This window comes from Protopterus annectens, chromosome 2.part1, assembly GCF_019279795.1.
Source record: "Protopterus annectens isolate FY-2018-M chromosome 2.part1, PAN1.0, whole genome shotgun sequence".
Classification (NCBI taxonomy): Eukaryota; Metazoa; Chordata; order Ceratodontiformes; family Protopteridae; genus Protopterus; species Protopterus annectens.
Window position 1 is genome coordinate 1355215759 of NC_056729.1, and position 25427 is coordinate 1355241185.

Here is a 25427-nt window from a genome sequence, read left to right on the forward strand (position 1 = left end):
TTATGACAGTACTGGACACAGAGAATCCCCTACACATAAAAGAACTAACATGTCTGTCCCTTTAGACATGGTGTCAGGCATAGAGGGGGACGTAAACACAAACATAAAACACAATTCCCTAGAGGGACTGATACAGAAATTCATAACCTAACTTGTACTGAATATCATAATGTTTTAAACTTGTCTGATGTTAATTTGTCTGATGAACAGGAACAACTATTGAATAAAGGACTTGGATATGTACCTGGGTTTTTTTCAGATGAATATCATACTGTCAATGACATTATCAGCCTTTGTCGTAATTTAAATTTGAAATTGTTTTTCCAAGACAGGGAATCTCAATGATCCACAGAGTTTAGATTTCTTAAATCTAATTTCAAGCCACCCATGAACAAACATGTTTCTATTTTTATGCAATCAGTTCTTAGGGACCTGCATTTTGAACTCAAGGATTATTCCATACTGGGCCATAATTTATCACCTCAGGAAATATTGGCTTTGGATCAATTACATCATAATCATAATATTGCAATTTTACCAGCTGATAAGGGTGGAGCAGTTCTGGTTCTCAACATGAATTATTACCTTAGTGAGGGCAGATCACAATTATCAGATACCAAATGCTATATGCATATGGAGATTGATCCCACTCCTGTTTTCAAAAAGGAAATTGATTCCTTTTTAAATTTAGCTGAGGAAGAAGGGATCATTAGTAAGACTTGTGTCATGCATCTCACTGTTCAGGATCCACAAAAACAGATTTTGTATCTCCTTCCTAAGATTCATAAATCACTTTCAAAGCCACCTGGTAGACCGATTGTCTCTGGTATAGGTTCATTGACTGAACCATTATCTATGTTTCTGACACAGTATCTCAAACCTTTACTGAATTTAGTCAGGGCCAGATTACAAGATACCACACAATTTTTAAAGATCATACAGGAGGTTCAGTTGGAACCTACTTGGCTTATGTGTTCTTTGGATGTTAAGGCCTTATATACAAGCATTCCACATTGGGCGGGTCTCCAAGCATTAAAATAATGGTTAGATCGATCTGCTTTGTATCCGCCTGGTTTTAACACACTACTAATATGTATGACCGAACATGTGTTAAACAAAAATGTGTTTTATTTTCATGGGGAATGCTATTGGTAGCTTCAAGGAACGGCTATGGGAGCCTCATTTGCTCCCATATATGCCGATCTATTTATGGCCTTCTTTGAAGAATGTATGATTTATGAACCATTACATAACATCTATTTGGTGGAAATTGATATCTGGCGGAGATATCTTGATGATTGCTGGATGGTGTGGCGTGCAGATGCCACGTATCTACAAGAGTTTTTGGGTTACCTTAATGGCAATATCTGGGGTATAGAATTTACGGTGACCTATGATTTACAATCTATTAACTTTTTAGATGTAACGGTTAATAGAAATGTTGATCACACTCTCAACACTAGGACTTACCGCAAATATCCCCAATATAATACCTTATTGCACGCCTCCAGCATGCATCCACGCCACACAATCCGCAATATTCCTAAGTCCCAATTTATGCGGATGAAATGTATCAACTCCACCAATATTGGATATGTGAAAGCTAGTCAGGATTTGTTCCAGAGATTTGTCAGCAGAGGCTACAGACAACTAGATTTAGTCAAGGCCTGGGATTGGTCAACAAGTTTGGATAGGAACACACTATTGCAATATCAAACTGAGCATCGGGAACCATCTGCATCTTCTATCAGATTGGTTACTTCTTATGGTAGAAACCTTAATGCGATTCGCAGCATTATTAATAAACATTGGAATATTTTATTGGCCAATGATCAGTTAAGACCTATATTGGGATCCCAGTGTCAATTCAGTTATAGAAGAGGCAAGACTTTGGGTTCATTGTTCAGTCATTTCAAACATAAAGAAAGTGGTGGGGCCATATACCAACAACTTACATTGTCTGGAGACAAACTACTGGGAACCTTTGTGTGTGGACACTGCGGGTCTTGTAAACAAATTTGCAAATCCAAACATTTTTCTAGTCAAAACACCAGCAAAGTGTATGATTGTAAGATATTTGGTAATTGCAGTAGCAGTTGGGTGGTCTATTTGGCCACCTGTCACTGTTCTGCTTTCTATGTGGGTCAGACATCCAGACCATTGAGGACACGCATTAATGAACATAGAAGTGATATCAAAAACAAGAAAGACCACAATGCTCTTTTTCGACATACTTTGAAACATCAAAAGGCCCAATACACATTCATGATCATTGACAGAATTATTGGAGATCGTAACAACACTCAAGGTTGGCATAGCATTCTAAACCACAAAGAAAGATATTGGATTACCACATTGGGAGCACTTTTTCCACCAGGTTTGAATGATCACTTATGATTAACATTTTTGTGTTATATCATGATTGTATGATCATTTATTACTAATAATATGTATAGTCACTTCAAGTGTCTTGATACAAAATGAAATATTTTCATATTTATGTTTTTCAGGTTCCTGTGGATACCCTAGTAGATGTTGGATAATCGTGACTGCTCACTAATAACCACAAATTTATTGGGATCTTTCGTGTCACTAATTTATCATTGGTTTTCTGTTTGATTATATACATATATATTTTTTATATATATAATACACCTGTATTTGTGGTGTATTTCTTTATTATTTCTTTATCATTTATTATTTCATCAACAACGTATTATTAATATGTTATATAATCATAGGCTTTAATGTGTTGAACCCATGAACACACTGATTTTATAATGTTTGTCAACAGTTTTTCTGTTTCTGTAGTAAGAATATACCATTAATTATGCCAGGTTACAATTATCTTTGGTCAGGCACTCTTATAAATATTCATGAGAAATGTCCTGAATTTGCTGTGTATCACTGATGAAGGCTTATATTTTATTGCCGAAACCAGTCTGATTATTAAAAGATATGTTTAATCAGCAAACTACTTAGTATATTTTTTCACTGTTTCACGCTTCTGCTGGCCAACAGTGTTTTTTGGTTTGATCCGGCCGCGCAGTATCTATGTGCATAGCATAGTGTTTGATTGCTACAGCAGTGTAATAAGCCTGAAAACCGACACACAGAATGCTGGCATTGCTACATCAGTGTACTGAAAACTGACACGCAGAATACTGGCATTGCTACAGCAGTGTAATAAGCCTAAAAACTGACACACAGAATGCTGACATTGCTACAGCAGTGTAAAAAGTCTGAAAACTGACACGCAGAATGCTGGCTTTGCTACAGCAGTGTAAAAAACCTGAAAACTGACACGCAGAATGCTGGCATTGCTACAGAAGTGTAATAAGCCTGAAAACTGACACACAGAATGCTGACATTGCTACAGCATTGTAATAAGCCTGAAAACTGATACGCAGAATGCTGGTGTTGCTACAGCAGTGTAATAAGCCTGAAAACTGACATGAAGAATGCTGGCATTGCTACAGCGGTGTAATAAGCCCGAAAACTGATACGCAGAATGCTGGTGGTGCTACAGCAGCATAATAAGCCTGAGAACTGACATGCAGAATGCTGGCATTGCTAAAGCAGTGTAATAAGCCTGAAAACTGACACGCAGAATGCTGGTGTTGCTACAGCAGTGTAATAAGCCTGAAAATTGACACACAGAAAGCTGGTGTTGCTACAGCAGTGTAATAAGCCTGAAAACTGACATGCATAATGCTGGCATTGCTACAGCAGTGTAATAAACCTGAAAACTGACATGCAGAATGCTGGCATTGCTACAGCAGTGTAATAAGCCTGAAAACTGACATGCAGAATTCTGGCATTGCTACAGCAGTGTAATAAGCCTGAAAACTGACACGAGAATACAGGTATTGCTACAGCAGTGTAATAATCCTGAAAACTGACACGCAGAATTTTGGCATTGCTACAGCAACGTAATAAGCCTGAAAACTGACATGCAGAATGCTGGCATTGCTAGAGCAGTGTAATAAGCCTGAAAACTGATATGCAGAATGCTGGTGTTGCTACAGCAGTGTAGTAAGCCTGAAAACTGACACACAGAAAGTTGGCGTTGCTACAGCAGTGTAATAAGCCTGAAAACTGACATGCATAATGCTGGCATTGCTACAGCAGTGTAATAAACCTGAAAACTGAAACGCAGAATTCTGGTACTGCTACAGCAGCGTAATAAGCCTGAAAACTGACATGCAGAATGCTGGCATTGCTACAGCAGTGTAATAAGCCTAAAAAACTGACATGCAGAATGCTGGCATTGCTAGAGCAGTGTAATAAGCTTGAAAACTGACACTCAGAATGCTGGGGTTGCTACAGTAGTATACTGAAAACTGACATGCAGAATGCTGGGGTTGCTACAGCAGTGTAATAAGCCTGAAAACTGACATGCAGAATGCTGGCTTTGCTACAGCAGTGTGATAAGTCTGAAAACTGACATGCAGAATGCTGGTGTTGCTACAGCAGTGTAATAAGCCTGAAAACTGACACACAGAATGCTGGCATTGCTACAGCAGTGTAATAAGTCTGAAAACTGACACACAGAATGCTGGCATTGCTACAGCAGCATAATAAGCCTGAAAACTGACACGAGAATGCTGGTATTGCTACAGCAGTGTAATAAGCCTGAAAACTGACACGCAGAATGCTGGCGCTGCTAGAGCAATGTAATAAGCCTGAAAACTGACACGCAGAATGCTGGCGTTGCTACAGCAGTGTAAAAATCCTGAAAACTAAAACGCAGAATGCTGGTGTTGCTACAGCAGTATACTGAAAACTGACACTCAGAATGCTGGCATTGCTACAGCAGTGTAATAAGCCTGAAAACTGACACACAGAATGCTGGCATTGCTACAGCAGTGTAATAAGCCTGAAAATTGACACGCAGAATGCTGACGTTGCTACAGCAGTGTAATAAGCCTGAAAACTGACACACAGAATGCCGACGTTGCTACAGCAGTGTAATAAGCCTGAAAACTGACATACAGATTGCTGCCATTGCTACAGCAGTGTAATAAGCCTGAAAACCGACACACAGAATGTTGGCATTGCTACATCAGTGTACTGAAAACTGACACGCAGAATACTGGCATTGCTACAGCAGTGTAATAAGCCTAAAAACTGACACACAGAATGCTGGTGTTGCTACAGCAGTGTAAAAAGTCTGAAAACTGACACGCAGAATGCTGGCATTGCTACAGCAGTGTAAAAAACCTGAAAACTGACACGCAGAATGCTGGCATTGCTATAGAAGTGTAATAAGCCTGAAAACTGACACACAGAATGCTGGCATTGCTACAGCATTGTAATAAGCCTGAAAACTGACACGCAGAATGCTGGTGTTGCTACAGCAGTGCAATAAGCCTGCAAACTGACATGCAGAATGCTGGCATTGCTACAGCAGTGTAATAAGCCTGAAAACTGACATGCAGAATGCTAGTGTTGCTACAGCAGTGTAATAAGCCTAAAAACTGACACGCAGAATGCTGGAGTTGCTACAGCAGTGTAATAAGCCTGAAAACTGACACACAGAATGCTGGCGTTGCTACAGCAATGTAATAAGCCTGAAAACTGACACGCAGAATGCTGGCATTGCTACAGCAGTGTAATAAGCCTGAAAACTGACACGCAGAATTCTGGCATTGCTACAGCAGCGTAATAAGCCTGAAAACTGACATGCGGAATGCTGGCATTGCTACAGCAGTGTAATAAGCCTGAAAACTGACACGCAGAATGCTAGCGCTGCTAGAGCAATGTAATAAGCCTGAAAATTGACATGCAGAATGCTGACATTGCTACAGCAGTGTAATAAGCCTGAAAACTGACACACAGAATACTGACGTTGCTACAGCAGTGTAATAAGCCTGAAAACTGACACACATATTGCTGGCATTGCTACAGCAGTGTAATAAGCCTGAAAACCGACACACAGAATGCTGGCATTGCTACATCAGTGTACTGAAAACTGACACGCAGAATACTGGCATTGCTACAGCAGTGTAATTAGCCTAAAAACTGACACACAGAATGCTGGTGTTGCTACAGCAGTGTAAAAAGTCTGAAAACTGACACGCAGAATGCTGGCATTGCTACAGCAGTGTAAAAAACCTGAAAACTGACACGCAGAACGCTGGCATTGCTATAGAAGTGTAATAAGCCTGAAAACTGACACACAGAATGCTGGCATTGCTACAGCATTGTAATAAGCCTGAAAACTGACACGCAGAATGCTGGTGTTGCTACAGCAGTGCAATAAGCCTGCAAACTGACATGCAGAATGCTGGCATTGCTACAGCGGTGTAATACATCTGATAACTAACACACACAATGCTGCTGTTGCTACAGTGGTGTAATAAGCCCGAAAACTGACACGCAGAATGCTGGTGGTGCTACAGCAGTGTAATAAGCCTGAAAACTGACATGCAGAATGCTGGCATTGCTATAGAAGTGTAATAAGCCTGAAAACTGACATGCAGATTGCTGACGTTGCTACAGCATTGTAATAAGCCTGAAAACTAACATGCAGAATGCTGGCATTGCTACAGCAGTGTAATAAGCCTGAAAACTGACATGCAGAATGCTGGCATTGCTATAGAAGTGTAATAAGCCTGAAAACTGACATGCAGAATGCTGGCATTGCTACAGCAGTGTAATAAGCCTGAAAACTGACATGCAGAATGCTGACGTTGCTACAGCAGTGTAATAATCCTGAAAACTGACATGCAGAATGCTGGCATTGCTACAGCAGTGTAATAACTGACATGCAGAATGCTTTTTTTTATTGAAATAGAGAAGTACTAATGTTCATCTTTGGAAGATGCACACAAGCATAGACCATCTCTGTTTGGGCATGTTTAGGATTTTAGGATATTTTTGGTAGAAACTGTGTAACTATACATATTTATATGCTTTATATAATGTACATCTCCATGTATTAGTCATATAAAACTTGCTTAAGACTCTATACATCTTGCTTTGTGTTGGTAAACCCATATTATCTGCAGATGTTCTTCCCAGGCCTATATGGAAAAGGAGTTTTTCTGCCCAGCTGAGCTATCCTAGTAACAAATATAAACAAATTATGTTAAACTTACTGATCAGTTACAATAATGCTCTGCCGCTAAGTGCTTAAAGCTGGACTCACAAACCTAGTACAGTGTAAGCATTAGTGTCCAACTGCATTTCCCCAGGAAACAGCAAACAATGTTAAGAGCCTTACTTCATACATGTTTGCACCAAATTCAGATCTGCAGTGGCTTTAAGACTGCATCTGCAAAACTCATAGGTTCACATTAGTTAGTGGGCTTGCAGTTCTGGGGACCATTTAGGAGCTAAGCTCCCAAATTCATAAAATTTTAATATTTCCAAACACATTTAGCTAAGGGAAAACGCACAGATGACTACTTCGTTCAGGATGTAAAATACAAAGCCTTAGAAAAACATAATACACTTCACTGCTATAATACCACACTTTAATGTAATACCTATTCCTAAAAGCTGAGATCCTCAACGTTCATAAATGCTACAGGAATAAAATGACACAAAATAAAAAGTACGGTCCCTTTTGCACTTAAGATGGAGTTATGCCTTTGAACTAGAAAGGAAAACCAAAGAACATGTTATATAACAAGTGCCCCTATATTACTGAACTTTTAATTAGAATATGTACATCCATTTTCCTGGCATCCATATTTTCATATTGTAAACTGCTTCTAGAACTAAATTTTGTAGCATATTCTTGCATTGGTACAAATATATATATATATATATATATTTTTTTTTTTTTTTTAGAAGATCCTTTTGTCAGTAAATGTGTTTTGTTCATTTCTTATGTGATACTATTCTCCCAGGCTGTACCTGCAAATGGTCCATTGAGCAAACAAATATACATTAAAAAATACATGCGTGAATAAATAAACTTGCTAAGCCATTTAGCAGTATTCCACATAGTTAGTGAATGACAAAATCAGTGCTTTAAAAGTCAAGCCATATGGGTAAAATACTGGTCAAGCAACAGTACACAACAAGTCAGGGAAGATGTAATTTATTTGTCCCAATACTAGTTACCACTGATATTTTACAGAACTCTGTATTAAAGGTAACTTTTTCTCATACATAAAAATAAGAAACAGAGATTGGATAACCCAATATGTTAATGCCTGTGAAATGGGTAATATGATTACTTCAGTTAAAGATGACACAATAGTCAAAGAGTTTTACAAAAATAAATACGCATTAAAAAATAAATAAATAAAAGTAGGTGTTTTAGTAATGACCTCATATAAATTTCTAGGAAATGTAGCACTATTAGACTTGGCAAAAAAAACATAACATAAAGTATTATTACAAAATAATTAACCAAAGTCAAATCATAAAAAGTAACACCATTATTAAAGACTGAAGGCTAAAGGCAGACAGTTTAACTGCTGACTAGCTTAAAGCTACCAAAATCAGAAAATCACGTTCTTTACCCCATCTAATCTAAAACAGCATGTTAAGTATCTCCAGAAATATCATTGCATCTCTTTATGCCTCTTTCATAAAATTTTGTTTTTAAAGCTAATTAATAGGTGACCACTGCTAGCTCTTTTTAAAACCCAATACCTCAGACTGGGAAACCTACATACTGCCACCACATCTATGAGTCTGTAACAAACACAATTAGTCCTAATACTGGCAAGTAATGGATGCTGACCCTGCTTGAACTGCTGTGTGCATAACCTCTGAGGGAGATGCATTGGCAGTGAATGGAATGTAGTTACAGACATTATCTAGTTTTACCAAGACGAGTTTTCTTCAACTCCACCTTGGACACTGTAGTAAGCAGTCATCAGAAGGTAGATTTCTGAAAATGTGATGGCTCATGGAGATGATAGAAGCACTAAAATGTGTGGCAGAGCATGTCATTATTTTGTGGCATTTCCAACTCATTTGATTAAAGTGTATAATTTAGCATGTATGTTTTAAATTGTGCACCTCAACCAAATGAGCTGAATACATACATGTGTGTGTGTGTGTGTGTGTGTGTGTGTGTGTGTGTGTGTGTGTGTGTGTGTGTGTGTGAGCATAGGTGTGTATATAAATAAATACATACACACACACACACACACACACACACACACACACACACACACATGTATGTGTGCCTGTGTCTGTGCATGTGTCCATGTACACACAGAGGTGCAGCGGTTAATGTTGTTGCTTCACACCAAGAGGTTCTCTGGTTTGATTCTCAGGTGGAGTGCCTTCTGTGCAGAGTCTGCATGTCCTCCCTGTGTTTGTTTGGGTTTCCTCTGGGTACTGCAGTTTCCTCCACCCACATTCCAAAGACATGCATCTAGAGAGTTTCTCCATGGGCTTCCACTGAAAATAGTTTCTGTCCTAGTCAGGCATTCCCGGTCAACAAATGTTAAATAAATAAATAAATGTGTGTGTGTGTGTGTGTGTGTGTGTGTGTGTGTGTCTATATACAAACACACACACACACACACACACACACACACACACACACACACACACACACACATATACATATAAATATAAATATATATATACAAATATATATTTTATATATATATATATATATATATATATATATATAGATAGATAGATAGATAGCTATTTATGTATTAACTTATTTACATATTTGTATTTGTTAACCAGGATATAACAATATAACACAGCTCCACAAACCATTTTTGGATTCAGCCCGAGGAACATTATCTTATAATGTAACTTCCTCTGAGTTGCACAGTGCACACACAGACAGAGGTTGAGGCAATTTTACTTATATTTACTAAATTTATAAAGTTCCTTTCATAGGTTCATAGGTAGGTACTAGGCTATTGGCCCTAGGGCCTATATAAGCCTAGCCAAAAAGGTACCCTGGCTATCGCCACCCAAGAAAATTATTTTCCTGTCCCCGTCGAGCAGAGCCACAGAGGTGATCCCCGGGGTGAATTTCCTATTTCCCATCCAGTCATCAAGATTTTTCATGAAGAATGCTAATGAGGAGCTTTGTTTGATATAGATAGGTAGATGGTTCCAGAGTATGGGACGTCTCTGGGACAGGAATCTATCCCTCCAGCATGTTCTGTTTATTGTGGTGACAAGGTTTAGGTCCCTAGAGCATGTAACTCGGAAGGATTGGGATTTCTTTAAGTGCAGCATGTCCAACAGCTCTGGGTTTGACATAGCTTTGTATGTTAGGCAGAGATCACCTCTGAGTAGGCGATATGCGATGGAGTAAAGCTGGAGATTTTTGAGATGGTCTGCGTAGGGCATCTGTTTGAGGCCAGTAATCCTCTTTGTGAGGTATTTCTGTGGCCTTTCCAGTTGTTGTAGATGTCTTGTGAGGTACATACCAAAAGGGGCATTGTACTCTATAATGGGTCTAATGAGTGATGAGTAGAGGGGAACAATGACCTCTTTTTTCCTGGATGAGAAACCTTTTGTGATGAGGTGTGCCATGTAGAAGGATTTCCTGACTACAGTGGCAATGTGATTATCAAAGGAGAGACTACTGTCAACCTGTGTCCCAAGGTCTCTTATCAGACTTTTGGTGTTAAATAGACTACCACCTATGTGGTAGCTCATGGGTACAGAGTTTTTACCAAAGGGGATGACAATGCACTTTTTGGCATTGAGCTTAAGGCCATGGCTTTGACACCAGGAATCTGTCTCAGTGAGGGCCTTTTGTAGGATGTCCATATTGTTAGGAGTTTTGATTATGGCTCCTAGTTTGCAGTCATCTGCGAACTTCATTAGCCAAAGACCTTCTGTGTTACCCTGTACTTCAGAGAAGTAGATACCAAATAGGAGAGGACCCAGGACTAAACCCTGCGGTACTCCACTTGTCACTGGTCTGAAGTTAGATTTGGAGTCTGCTACTTTCACAGTGTGGGTTCTGTCAGTCAGCCAGTTGGCAACCCATCTTGTGACATAGAGATTTATACCTAGTCTAGTGAATATATCTATAATTCCAGAGTGGAGGATGGTGTCAAAAGTCTTGGCGAGATCTAGATAGGCTGTGTGAACCACCTTACCCTCGTCTATGGCTTTGGTGACTGCTTCAAAGAAGTCTATCAGGTTTAGGTGACATGATCTGCCTTTTACAAACCTGAACTGGGTGGGGTCCAGAGTTTGGAGATTGCCAATGTCTTTGTTTATAAGCTCCATGATGATACGTTCCATGGCCTTGCAGACCAGGCTCGTTAGGCTAATGGGTGGTAATTCCCGGGGTCCGTGGTGACTCCCCATTTGTGGAGTGGGATAACCGTCACTGTGTGCCATTCAGTGGGCACAAAGCCTGAGGTGAGGCTATCATTGAACATGGTGCTTAGGTGGGGTGCTAGATCATTCTGTAGTTTGTGTAGAATGCAGCCTGGGATGTTGTCAGGTCCCATGGATGCTGTGTTCTTGGCTTTGAAGAGTGTGTTTTTTACCTGTGCAGCTGTGATTACAGGAACTTTGCATTCTTCTGGTACAGAGATGGGCCCTTTAGGGAGTGAGAGGGGGATAAAGTTAGCACTGAACCTATCTGCCAGGATGTTGGCAATATCAGTTGGTTCTGTGTATTTAGTACCATTGTGCTGTAACTCAGAGCAGATCTGAGTGTTGCCATTGAGAATTCTTGACATAGCTATAGAATGCTTTGTGGTTGTCTTTAGAATCACTGGCAGATTTGTTTTCGTAATTAGCTTTGGAGGATTTTATGAGGGATCTCAGCTTCTTACTGAAGCTGACTAGGCAGTTCTCCAATCAAGGGATTTTACTATTTTTTGCAACAGTTTCTTTCTTCTGTTGTAGAGTTTGTTTATGGGAGGGGACCACCACATTGGCTTCCTTTTTTTGGAGGATAGCATCTTGGTTCTGTTAGGGATAGCACAATCCATGCACTCATGTAAGTGCTTATAAAGTGCATTTGTGTAGGATTCAGCAGTAATACCTCTATTGTACTTCTGCATGGGTGTAGTGAAGTTTGATACTTCTGTCTTAAGAAGCGTGAAGTTGGCTTTGGAGAAATATTTTAGGGTGGTTTCCCTAATGGGGGGTGGGGGCGGGATGTGGATATCTAGGGTGCTTAGCTTGTGGTCAGAGCTGACCAATGAGGAATTGACCTCTGGTGTGGATCACCAGTCGCCCATGTTGGTAATGACCAGGTCCAGGATATTGCTGCCTCTTGTGGGGGTGTGGATAAGTTGATCAAAGGCGTTGGAATTTATGAATTCCTAGTTAATGGTGGGGTAGTTGAAATCACCCATTATTACAGCATTGGGTTGTACCCTAATATTTTCCAATGTATCAAGAAATGAGGAGTGGGAATCCTGGGGCATGGTGGGGGATCTGTAGAAAGTTACAATTTGAATTGCGGTCTTGCCCAGAGTTAGTTGCACTTGGATAATCTCGGATATGTTATGCTGAGCAACTAGCCTGGAGGTGTGGATATCCTTAATGAATATGGATATGCCTCCACCTTTAGTATTTCGGTCCAGTTTAGGTGGCTGAAAGGTGTGGTATGAATTATAGTCTGGTAATGCAGGGGTGCTCTCTGGAGCCTTGAACCTGGGCTCTGTCACTGCACAGATGTCAATGTTCTCCATTTTAAGAAGTACCTCGACTGAATGCGTTTTGAGGTTTAGACTTCTAGCATTGAGTAGCATTACCCTCAGATTTTGCTTGCTTGTACCTGTTACGGTGGTGAATTTGTCATTTGAACTTTGCCTAAAAAAGGCACTATAGGGGTGATAAGAGCCTTAGCCAGTATCTGGAATCCCAAGGGTGACAGGTGCAGGCCATCTCTGGCAAAGCATTGTGGTGTGTCGATCATGTCATCCCAGGCAGACAGATACTGGATCCCCTTAGAATGACACCAGAAGTTTAGCCAATTGTTGAAGTCAATCATTTTGTCCTTGTACTGTGTTATCATTCTGGGTGATGGCAGGATGCTGCTCAGGGCTCGGGTCATACCTGCCTGGGCTACAAGATCGTAGAGCTCCTCCATGTCTCTTTTCATGTAGTCCAGGAGGTACGTCTCAGGTCATTCATACCAACATGGACAATGACAGAGTTATATTTGTACTTGTTGTGGAGTGACCTGAGTGCATATGTTATGTGGCGGATCCTGGCACCTGACAGGCAGCTGACAGTAACTTTCTCCTTGTTTAGCCTTGTTAGTGGAACATCAGTGTGCCTGACTATAGAGTCACTTAGAGTGTTGGGTATGTTGTTATGCCTTATGGGCTGTGGTTGAGTGGCACACTGAGTTTGTGGGCTATGTATCATTTGGGTTGTGTTGAGGGGGTGGAGGTTGGTTGCATTTCTGCTTTGGAGGTCTCTGTGGCTTGAGCAGATTTTTGTTGAGAGCCTCTGTGAATGTAGGTGTGTGTTTTGTATTGTTATGTGCGTGTTTTGGTGGTGTAGGTTTAGAAGGAATATGTGATGAGTGTGGTGTGGTACAAGTGTATACCTTCTCCTCTTGACTGTCTAGTCCAGTCTTGGGTGAAGAGAGCTTTGCTTCCAGTTTGGCTATATAAGTGCATCTCTCACAGGTTGTAGTGTTGGATGGTAGGAAGATAGGGTTGTCTGTGTACACGAGGCAATTGCTGCATTGCCCCAAGATGCCCAGATTCATCAAGTAGACAGGAGAAAACACCGGGAGCTGACCCTTAGACATGTCTGGATAGCTGCTGATTTATTAAGTACTAAAAACTGTTTTCCTCTAGACAAATGAGGAAAGTTGAGTGCTTAATGAAAGACCATGATTAATTTATTCAGAACTTAATTACAGATACATTCACTTCCTGTTGGTATTGTTTGATACTTCTTTGTCTTTAGTCTCCTCTTTGTATCTCTCTCCTGTCCATATAAAACATTAGGAGCAAAACTAGGTATTGTCTGATGCCATCTGTGTCCTGTCATGGCCCCTCAGTAGAGGACACCAGCTAAAGAATAACCAGATGATTTTTCGTAAGTATTCTGCTTCTGCTCTTCTAAAATTTCTACCCAGAGGGAAGGGCATTCTCTTATTCTGATGTCTGTTGCTTATTATACTGAATCTGTCGGAAGCAGTGCATTAAACCACTGCATTTGCATCATTCAATGTGTCTGATTTAAGTCTCACCTACCAAGATGAGACTAATTTCTGACAGGCTCAAAAGGGCAACTTCAGTTTCACCACATTACTCCACTAGATGAAACTCACAAAGACAAAGGCATTCGACTGAAATGCACATTTTATTATTTATATAATTAACATTTGTTAACTTAGTACAATGCCAATTTTCAGTGAAGGCCCGAGGAGAAACACTCCAGATGCATGTCTTGTAACGTGAGAAGAACCTGGAGGAAACCCACACGAATGCAAGGAGGACATCCAGACTCCAAACAGAAGGAACGTCAGCTGAGAATCAAGCCGTACAGCCTCTTGCTGTGAGGCGACAATGCTACTGTTTGTCTTTTCGGCTTTTCCCTTTTAGGGGTCGCCGCAGTAGAACTCCGGTCCGCTAATGACTGGCAGTCAATTTTTATGGTGCCGATTTGCCAGCCTGATGCCCATCCTTCAGCGTAGGCACGCCCATTCACGCATGTCTTTCGGAGCCCACTCGACTACGGGGAGGACATGCAGACTCCACACAGAAGGCAGTACAGCCAAGAATCGAACAGGAGAACCTCTTGCTGTGAGGCAACAATGCTACTGCTGTTGCTCCATTTTTTTTCAAGTATGATGATTCTGCATCAGACATGTCAGTTATAGCTCATCGAGGACATTTCTGTACACTCTTAGAAAGAACAATAATTCATTTGTTCAGTCTAACAGTCCGAGGTTTGAACCTGGACATTCTGGTTTTATGAGACACTATGACACTTAAGATCTTTTCCCTCTGAACATGTAACAGTGGATACAAATAAAGTGCACTGAAGGCAGAGGATTTCTTTTTACTTTTTTATTATGGTAAGGCATGATTTTATAATAAATGTATCCTGAATCCATACTGATAACTATCTCAGGAAGTTAATAGCAAATCTGAGTTTACTTGAAATTACATTCCTAACAAGACAGTAGTTATTATCACATATAGTAATTCTAGTTATAATAGTCGTAATGATAAGCATAGCAGGCAATAAGGCCTTAATGTCCAGACAGGTTTAGCAGTATAACAAAACTTTGTTCTGCACTGCTGGTTTGGACACATATCTGTCAGAACCTCAAACTAACATGTCAACACTCTGTTTCAGTTAGCCTATATAGTGTAATAAATGTACATAACATCCATATATTCTAACCCAATCTTATTTGCTTAGTGGTACTTTATTTTTTGATAACTCATCACTTCACTTTGCTGCACTTGAACTAGACATTATTGCAAATTTACATTTTTCTGTTAACCAAAACATCTGTCTTGCAAAGGTTGCTTGTTTAGATAGACAAGCAAATTACGAATTACAGCTTCTTGTTTTCCTTCTGTGGACTTCTCCCTACACATTTCTTTTATTGTAATTTATTTTCTCATTAAGTGTCAGAGCAGACTCTTAAGCTGTTATGTTCTCTGCCAAATGTACATTGACTCCATTGTAACATGCATGGCAAAACTTACACACACACACACACACACACACACACACACACACACACACACACACACACACACACACACACACACACACTCTCACTCACTGTCCCTGAGGTGCAGGTGTTATAAATGACCATCTGAACTTTTTTAGCCAATTGGAAATAAATTACATATTTACTTCCCTTTCTAGACAAAAGTGAATACTTAAGCACTGTATGTAACATCAGTAATTTAATAACTCACAGGCTCAAGTAATCGCAAAACCTATGCTATTGCAATAAAGGTATTTCATTATATCTTTGTTCCAGTGTTTTTTGGCTTATTTGTTAATGGACCAACATGACATTTGTTAATTATTTCTACCATCATCTGAGTGTGCATAAGTGTGTTTGTGCACATACACACACACACACACACACACACACACACACACACACACACACATCAGTTGTATACACTGAGTCCAGTAGACTAGATACGGTATTATCCAGAAACAGGAATAAACAACAAACACCTGGAAAATTTAAGAGGGAAGCTGGTAGAAGACATTATCTATTTTACATCCTTGCCTTCATTATCTGAAATATTAGCATTATCAGAAGCAGTCCATATCTACAAATTCTGTATAGAACTTGTATCAGAACTGCAGAACTAAAAGTGAAGAGCTCTCCTTAAGTTAAAGTGTACTGTCACTTTCAGAAGCATCCTTATTTTACAATTAATGTCATTTCTTGCTGTACTCCTCATGTTAAAGTTGCAAGTGATTTTTCAGTAATATGAAGGTTAGAGAGTGCTGTTATTTTGTTGTTGTTTACTCAGTTTTCCTCTATAGTCTCACCCACAAAATTATGTCATGGTGGGTACTAGACAACCATTACATATGACAGAAAGGCATTGTGGGTAAGACAATAATTTACTTCTTTAGGTGAGCAACTTCTTACTTACTGGAGTTTCAATAAAATATCATCAGGTGTTAATTTTCAATATAAGGGGTTCCACCTGCAAGAACTAGTTGGCAGCTTGTTTTTCTAGGATATAAGAAGCCACTACTGATGCATTTATTATGGAAACACTATAGTGTATACATAAGTTTAGGTAGTAAGGAATTGTGGGTCCAGTCTTTCGTGATGACATGGAAGGAATTTTCCGCTCTGATAAAAGAAATCAGGGGGCCATTCTCCCCAGGCCTCCACTGGAAATGGTTAATCTCTACCCAGTCAGACGTTCCTGGTTACCAAATGTCAAATAAATAAAATAAATTATGGACAAACTAAAATACATAAACAACACATTTTTTGCATTAAACACTATAATTTGGTATTGTGTATGGTAAGAAGGTTATAACCAAATCCAAAGGCTTGTTTTTTAGACTTGCTTAAGTAGTCTTTTAAGTAATCCATATTTAAAGCTACATGAATAACAAGTTAAGTGATCCAGTACCATACCACTGCTAACATCAATCAGACCTGTAAATAAATCTGGATATTTAGGAATCTATTTATGGGCATCATTGCAAGCAATGAGAAAGGCTACTCTAATGTGCCTCCAGCGGGGAGAAATAACTGCAATAAATGTGTTTTAGAGCTGTTCAGATTCATAGGATTCAAGCAACTGCTAAATATTTTTAACTTCAATTTTCTCAAAAAATAAAAGCTATATTTATTCCCCTGTTTCAACTACTATATAAAATATGGTTTACTAAATTCAAAACAGAAAGTGGCAGATAGTTTATGCAAACAGAATGAGGTAGGTAGGAAATTTAAAGAGATGTTGTTACAGTGTATAGTAGGTAAAAGATACAATCCAGGATGCACGAGTACAGAATAATGAATAGGCCTAACTTAGCCTTGCAGCATTACCGCAAATTGACCCTAACACTGCCTGGCAACCATCAGCCTTCCAGTGACCGAGCTGGCCCATTAGGTCCTCTTTGGCTGTCATCTAGGCAATGATGTGCTTTCTTCAATGTCCTAATACCCAGTTTACCATAGCAGCTGATGTGTTCAACGGTAATGCCAGCCTCCTATACACGGGCATTACTACTCATGCCCACATCTGACCACATTACCTATTGCTTGGCATGCATGGCCCTGTCAATGCACAAATGTTGTTGGTAAACCTACTATAACATCTAGCCGCCACCCTGTATCAGAGGAATAGTATCTGTGCTGCCTCCATTACCACAAGGGAGGGCAGGTCAGCATTGGAAGCTCACTTCTACAGTTTGTCATTGTCTCTTGCAACAGCCATGTCAATACCAGATCCTGGGGTTTCTGGATTGCAGGGCTTAACCCTCTCAGCCACAGAGCCAGCAGTTTGGATGTATTTTTATTAATGGCTGTCAAGCTGACTATGTTTCTCCAAAAAATGTACTCTGGATTATTTAATAAAGTAGCTTCTAAGCAGTGGTTTGCATTTTCTTTATATATTCTGTCTCAATATACTGTTTCAAAGGAATACATGCATATGACCGAGCAACTGATAGTCAAAACCCGTTTTCCCCGAACTTATATGTCGAAGCTCCAGGTGTCGAACGCTCGGAATGCCGTAAAAAATTTGGAATTCGACATTTCCGACTGCTCTACCACCTAAACAAGCGCTACCATGGGTAAAAAAGGGGGGGGGGGTATTTTGCATTTTGACTACATTGTGTTCGCAATTCTGCGCATTCACAGAACTGCTGTCGAACGTTTTCCAATCTATCATCTGCTGTTCATTCAAATCCATGTATACCCATTTTAAATTAGGTTATAAGGCTCTGCTCTAGTGTTTCCCATGCAAGGAAATGGAAACAGCCATTTTGTCAGTAAAACCAACCTAGTCATATTTATTTATTTATTTATTTGCCTTTGTTAAGCAGGGTAGAGCTCTAAGCTCAACAAGGACTCAACAAGGAAGCACTGTCCAGTTAGTTGACTTGCTCAGAGTCATAGTAGTCAAAGGGAGACTGATGGAATTAAACCTTAGACTACTGGGAGGTGCTCATTTTAATAGCTTGTCGCCTTAATACCAGACCAGGCTAACTAATTAATATATATACATATATTGGTACATACTCATCAGTTTGTGAAGTAAATGAACCAAAAGTTTGGTGGAAGCAAAAAGATGTCAGTGTATAAGTGTGTGGGGTCTATAGAAGCTGTTATCCAACAGAAAAAATTTACTCCATTCATCAAAACAAAGAACATGCTCCATTGTGGCTCTTAGATTATGATGGAGTGGGCTAGTAGGAATGAGCTGTAGTTTTTGTTAATGAAGTATCCAGCTAGGGATCCCAGTAAATCTTCCAAATACAAAGCTACAAGTTTTACAGTCAAATGCTTTACCGAATGAGAATTTTTATAGCTTCTTCCCTGGAAACTTGGGAGAGGGAAAGTGTAGGTATTAGATTACCACTTGCTAATGTAAGGGGTCAAGTATCACTAGAAATGTTTGACAGTATTTACCTTCTGTATCTGTGCTAATTTGGCAGCTTATGAACAGTGTGATGCTGAAACTGTCTCATTGCAACCTTACAGCTGTTATTTCTTTTTCTATGAGACAAGCTTTTCTTTTCCCTTTAATTTTGTAATACACCAGAAGGAAACTTTTGTCCCGAGTGGTGTTGTTAAACAGAGATTTTGGCATAACATTTGTGTTGTACAACAGAAACCAGAAGTGCAGAAAGGAAGCAAACTGTATTCACACAACTCCCCACAGGAGAGAGAATTTGAAAATGTTAGGAATTACTACACATCTGGACTAAGAAATAGATTTTAGTCTTGACAAAATTGCTGCTTCATTTATGGTTCATAGGTAGGTACTAGGCTATCTGCCCGAGGGCATTTATAAGCCTAGCCAGAGTGTGTTGGCTTTCGCCGCCCCCATTGATTAATTAACTGATCCTCTGTCAAGCAGAGCCAATGAAGTGATCCCAGGGGAGTATTTTCTTTTACCCATCCACTCATCAAGGTTTCTCTTGAAGAGTGTTCGTGATGTAATTTGGAATTTTGTTCCAAAGTATGGGGAGTCTCTGTGACAGGAATCTATCCCTCCAGCATGTTCTATTTATTGTTGTCGTGAGGTTTAGCTCACTAGAGCATGTGTCTTGCAATGACTTGGATTTCTTTAGGTGGAGCATGTCCATCAATTCTGAGCATGGCTTTGTAAGTCAGGCAGAGATCACCTCTGAGCAAGTGATATGCCACTGAGTACAGCCGGAGTTTTTTCAGTCAGGCTGCATAGGCCATATGTTTGAGAGCAATAATCCTCTTGGTGAGGGACTTTTGTGGTCTTTGCAGCTGTTGGAAGTGTCTTGTGAGGTACATCCCAAATGGGGCATTGTACTCTATGATGGGTCTGATGAGTGACGAGTAGAGGGGCAGTATGACCTCTTTATTTCTAGATGTGAACCCTTTAGTAATTAGATGGGCCACATAGAAGGATTTACTAACTACTTTGGCAATATGATTGTCAAAGGAGAGATTACTATCTACCTGGGTCCACAGATATCTTATTACCTCTTCTGTAGTAAGGGGGCTGCCACCTATGTGGTAATTCATGGGTGTTTTGTTTTTCCCAAACGAGATGACTATGCATTTTTTGGCATTTAGCTTGAGGCCATGACTTTGACACCAGGTGTCCACCTCAGTAAAGCCCTTTTGGAGGATGTCCGTGTCAGCCAGAGAGTCAATTATGGCTCCCAGTTTGCAGTCATCGGCAAACTTGGTTAGCCATAGTCCTTCTGTGTTTGCCTGTACTTCTGAGAAGTATATGCCGAACAGTAGGGGTCCCAGGACCAAGTCTTGTGGGACACCACTTTTGACTGGTTTAGAGTCGGACCTGGAGCCCGCTATTCTTACCATGTGAGTTCTGTCTGTAAGCCAGTTGGCAGCCCATCTCATGATGTAGGAGACTATGTTCAGGCCAGTGAGTTTTTCTGTAATACCTGAGTGGGGAATGGTGTCAAAAGCCTTGACAAGGTCAAGGTAGGCTGTGTGAACCACCTTTCCCTCATCTATGGCCTTGGTGACTGTCTCAAAGAAGTTAACCAGGTTTGTTTAGTAGGCATGATCTGCCCTTAACAAAGCCGAACTGGGTCGGGTCAAGTATTTGGAGGTTCCCAATGTCTTTGTTAATGAGTTCCATGATGATGCGCTCCATAGCCTTTCAGACCAGGCTAGTCAGGCTTATGGGGTGATAGTTACCAGGGTCAGTTGTGGCCCTTCCTTTGTGGAAAGGAATAACCACTGCTGTGTGCCATTCTATGGGCACGTAGCAAATGGAGAGGCTGAGGTTGAACAGCGTGTTTAGGTGGGGGGTTAGTTCGTTCTGTATTTCGTGCAAGACTCAGCCTATGACACCATCTGGTCCCACTGACACTGTGTTTTTGGCTTTTGAAAGGGCTGTTTTCACCTGTGTGTCTTTGATATTTGGGACACTTCACTTTTCCGGTATTGTTGTGGGCCCTTTTGGAGGTGAGAGGGGGGTGAAGTTTGCACTGAATCTATCTGCCAGGATGTTGGCAATATCAATAGGTTCAGTATATTTTGTGCTATTTTGCACTAGTTCAGTGCATATCTGTGAGTTGCCACTTAGATTCTTAACATAGCTAAAGAAGACTGTGTGGTTATCTTTTGAATCCTTGGCTATTTTTCTTTCGAAGTTAGCCTTGGATGATTTCATGAGGGACCTCAGTTTCTTACAGATACTGATCAGGAATGTCTTTCCTTCTTGGGATTTGCTTTTTTTCTGAACTAGTTTCCTCTTTCTGTTGTACAGCCTGTTTATTGCAGGGGTTCACTAAACTGGTTTCCTTCTCTTAGAGGAGTGAGTCTTGGTTTTGCTAGGGATGGCACGATCCATGCATCCTTGTAGGTGATCATAGAGTGCATTTGTAAAGGTTTCTGCATCTTGGACAGCGTTATCCTTTAGTGTGGGGGCTGTGAAACTTACCACCTCTATCTTAAGTAAGGTAAAGTTTGTTTTAGAAAAGTTTTTTACTGTGGTTTCCTTAGTTGGGGGTGGTGGTGGGGTGTGGACATCCAGAGTGATTAGTTTATGGTCTGATCTAACCAGTGACGGATTGACCTCCGGTGTGGAAAACCTGTCGCCCATGTTGGTGATGACCAGATCCAATATGTTTTCACCTCTGGTAGGGGAGTTTAACAGCTGATCCAGGGCATTTGAGTTGATGAATTCCAGGAAGCGCTGGGCCTGGAAATTTGTACTCGAGTAGTTTTCCCAGTGATTGCTAGGGTAATTGAAATCGCCTAATATCAGGGTGTTTGGCAGGACCTTCATGTTTTCCAGTGTTTCCAGAAAGGTGGAGTGGTGGTCCTGGGTCATGGAGGGTGATCTATAGCAGGCCACAATTTGCATTGCAGGTTTGCCCAATGTTAGTTGCACATGGATGATCTCAGAGGTATCATGCTGTGCCACTAACCTGGAGGTGTAGGTATCCTTGATGAATATGGATACACAACCTCCTTTTGTGTTTTGGTCCGTGTTCTGTGGCCGAAATGTGTGGTATGAGTTGTAGCCCAATAGTGCTGGGGTGCTATCAGGAGCCTTGAACCAGGTTTCAGTTACTGCACAGATGTCGATGTTCTCCATACCAAGTAGTGCTTTGAAAACGTGCATTTTGAGATTTAAACGCCTGGCGTTGAGTAGCATTACCCTCAGTTTTTTGTTAATTGTGCTGTTTACGGAGGTGGGTTTGACTTTTAAGCCTTGCCTAAAAAAGGCACTATGGGGGCAGCAAGAACCTTGGCCAGTATTCGAAAGCCTAGGGGTGACAGGTGCAAGCCGTCTCTTGTGAAGCAACGTGGCAAGCATGTTGTCCCAGGCTGACAGACACTGGATCCCCTTTGAATGACACGAGAAGCTTAGCCAATTGTTGAAACTGATCATTTTTTCTTTATACTGAGGTATCATTCTTGGTGAAATCAGGATGCTACTCAGGGTCAGGGTCATACCAGCCTGGGCTACATGATCAGAGAGCTCTTCCATGTCTCTTTTCATGTAGTCCAGGGAGGTATGTCTCAGGTCATTCACACCAACATGAACAATGACAGAGTCATATTTGTACTTGTTCTGGAGTGACCTGAGTGCTTGTGTTATATGGTGGATTCTGGCTCCCGACAGGCAGCTAACAGTAGCCTTCTACTTATCCAGCCTAGTGCATGGGATGTCAGTGTGTCTGACTATAGAGTCACCTATTACTAGTGTGTTAAGTATGTTATTTTGCCTTAAGGGCTGTGATTGTGCGGCACACTGATTTTGTGTTTTATGTGTTGTCTGGTTTCTGACAGGAAGTGCAGGTTGTTTGGGTGTCTACTTTGGAGGTCTCTGATGCTTTTGTAGGTTTTTATTTAGAGCCTCCGACTATGATTTTGTGTATTTATGTGTATTTTTTGCCTGTGCTGTTTTAGTAGGTCTGTGTGCAGCTGGAGTTGTGGTGCAAGTGTTAACCTTCTCCTCTTGACTGTCTGTTACAGTCTTGGGTGGAGACAGCTTAGCTTCCAGTTTGGCTGTATAATTGCATCTCTCGTATATGTTAGTGTTTTGTGGTTGGAGGAGAGAGTTGTCTGTGTACATGAGGCAGTTGTAACATTGCCTCAGGATACCCAGATTCACCAGCTGGACTGGAGAGTGCACCTGAAGTTGCCCTTTGGTCATGCCTGAATAGTAGGGTGAGCTGCTTAGTCACTTGGTTGGTGAGGGGTGAATAAAGAGCCTTGTCCTGCTGGGCAATCAGTGTCAGGGTACATTAGTGCTTGCTATTGGGTCTGAGCAAGTGCTGGGCTTTAAGATGCTTTTTGAGTGCTTAGGTTGAGAGTTAGACTAGTTTCAAAGGAAAAACTGAAGAGGAGACTTAGTGGAGCCGGGAATAATTTAACCGTAGCTAACCGGCAATGCCCTGTGCGCGAACCCGTGCAAACGCGTTTTTTATAGTAGGGAAAATAAAGAGATAGAAATTAGCCCAAAATGGCCAATAAACTACTAACGTCTGGGCTGGAACCACTCCTCCAGGGACAGATCGGTTGCTCAAAGCTCCCCTCTCTCACAGCTGAACAGAGAAACTTTCTTCTATCCAAGTAAGGTATGAGCAACTCAGAAACTAGTATCACAGCCCTGAATTCAGCACTAACCTGAAAACTGGACTATACTAGCTTCGAAAAAAGATAAGGCAAAAACAGTAAAAAATACACTTAAAACAGCTTTAAACTACTACAAACGATCAGAAAAGGCTATCGCACTTTAGTGTGTAGCCTACAACATTTAAACAAATTATTTAAACAAAAAACAACTTTTTAAAAGTGCAGGCAGTCAAATAAGTACAATATGTGAAAAAAAAACAAGGTTTTAAATCACAATAAACACTGGAAAATCTGTGTTTAGGCAGAAAACAGTTAAGTACAGCAAGAAAGTACAGAAAACTGATACTTAATCACTCCAAAGTCTCTCTCCTAAGCTAGAAGGCTTGTATCAGTTTAAGGCTTTCTAGTGCTACCCAGTAGGTTAGTTACAGGAAAGATGGGAAACAAGCGCAGATGTTGTCTTTTAAACCAGAAAGTTGAAAGAGACGGACAAACTGTCCAAATGGTCAATAAACTACAATTTCTGGGCCAAGAACTTCTCCTCTCATGGTAGACAGGCTACCTTTTGCTTACTACTCCCACTGATAAGCTAGAAGGCTTTCCTCCAACAGAGAAAGGCTTGCGGGGCTAAGAAGATTACCAACAGTCCTGGATACAGCAACTCTGTACCTGGACTAGACTAGTTACAGGAAAGGCGGGGAACAAGTACAAATGTAGGCTTTTAAGCCAGCAAGTTGAAAGAGATGGAAAACTGCCCAAACGGCCAAATAAACTACAATTTCTGGGCCAAAACTCACTCTTCCCATGGAGGATAGGCTACCTAGTTCTTACCACTCCCACTGATAAGCTAGAAGGCTTTCCTCCAACAAAGAAAGGCTTTAGGGCTCAGAAGCTTACTAACAATCCTGGATACAGCAACTCTGTAACCGGACTAGGCTAGTTATAGGAAAGGCGGGAAACAGGCACAAGTGCGGCTTTCAAACCAGAAAGTTGAAAGAGATGGAAAAAAACTGCTCAAAAAGCCAACAGCTACAATTTCTGGGCCAGGGACTACTCCTCTTGTGGTAGATAGGCTACCTGATGCTTACCACTCCCACTGATAAGCTAGAAGGCTTCCCTCCAACACGGAAAGGCTTGGGGGCTCAGAAGCTTACAAAGAGTCCTGGATACAGCAAATCTGTACCTGGACTAGACTAGTAACAGGAAAGGTAGGAAACAAGCGCAAACACAGGCTTTTAAATCAGAAGGTTGAAAGATATAGAAAAGCTTCCCAAACGGCCAATAAACTATAATTTCTGGGCCAGAAACCACTCCTCCTGTGGTATATAGGTTCCCTGGTGCTTACCACTCCCACTGATAAGCTAAAAGGCTTCTCTCCAACTCAGAAGGGCTTGGGGGGCTCAGAAGCTTACCAACAGTCCTGGATACAGCAAATCTCTACCTGGATTACACTAGTTATAGGAAAGGTGGGGACCAAATGCAAAATGGGCTTTTAACCAGAAAGTAGAAAGAGATGGAAAAACTGCCCAAACGGCCAATGAACTACAATTTCAGGGCCAAAATCCAATCTTCCCATGGTAGATAGGCTACCTAGTGCTTACCACTCCCACTGATAAGCTAGAAGGCTTCCCTCCAACACAGAAAAGCTTGGGGGCCTCAGAAGCTTACCAATAGTCCTGGATACAGCAAGTCTATATCTGGACTTGACTAGTTACAGGAAAGGCAGGAAACAAGCTTAGAATTTTATTTTTTTTATTACAGAAAA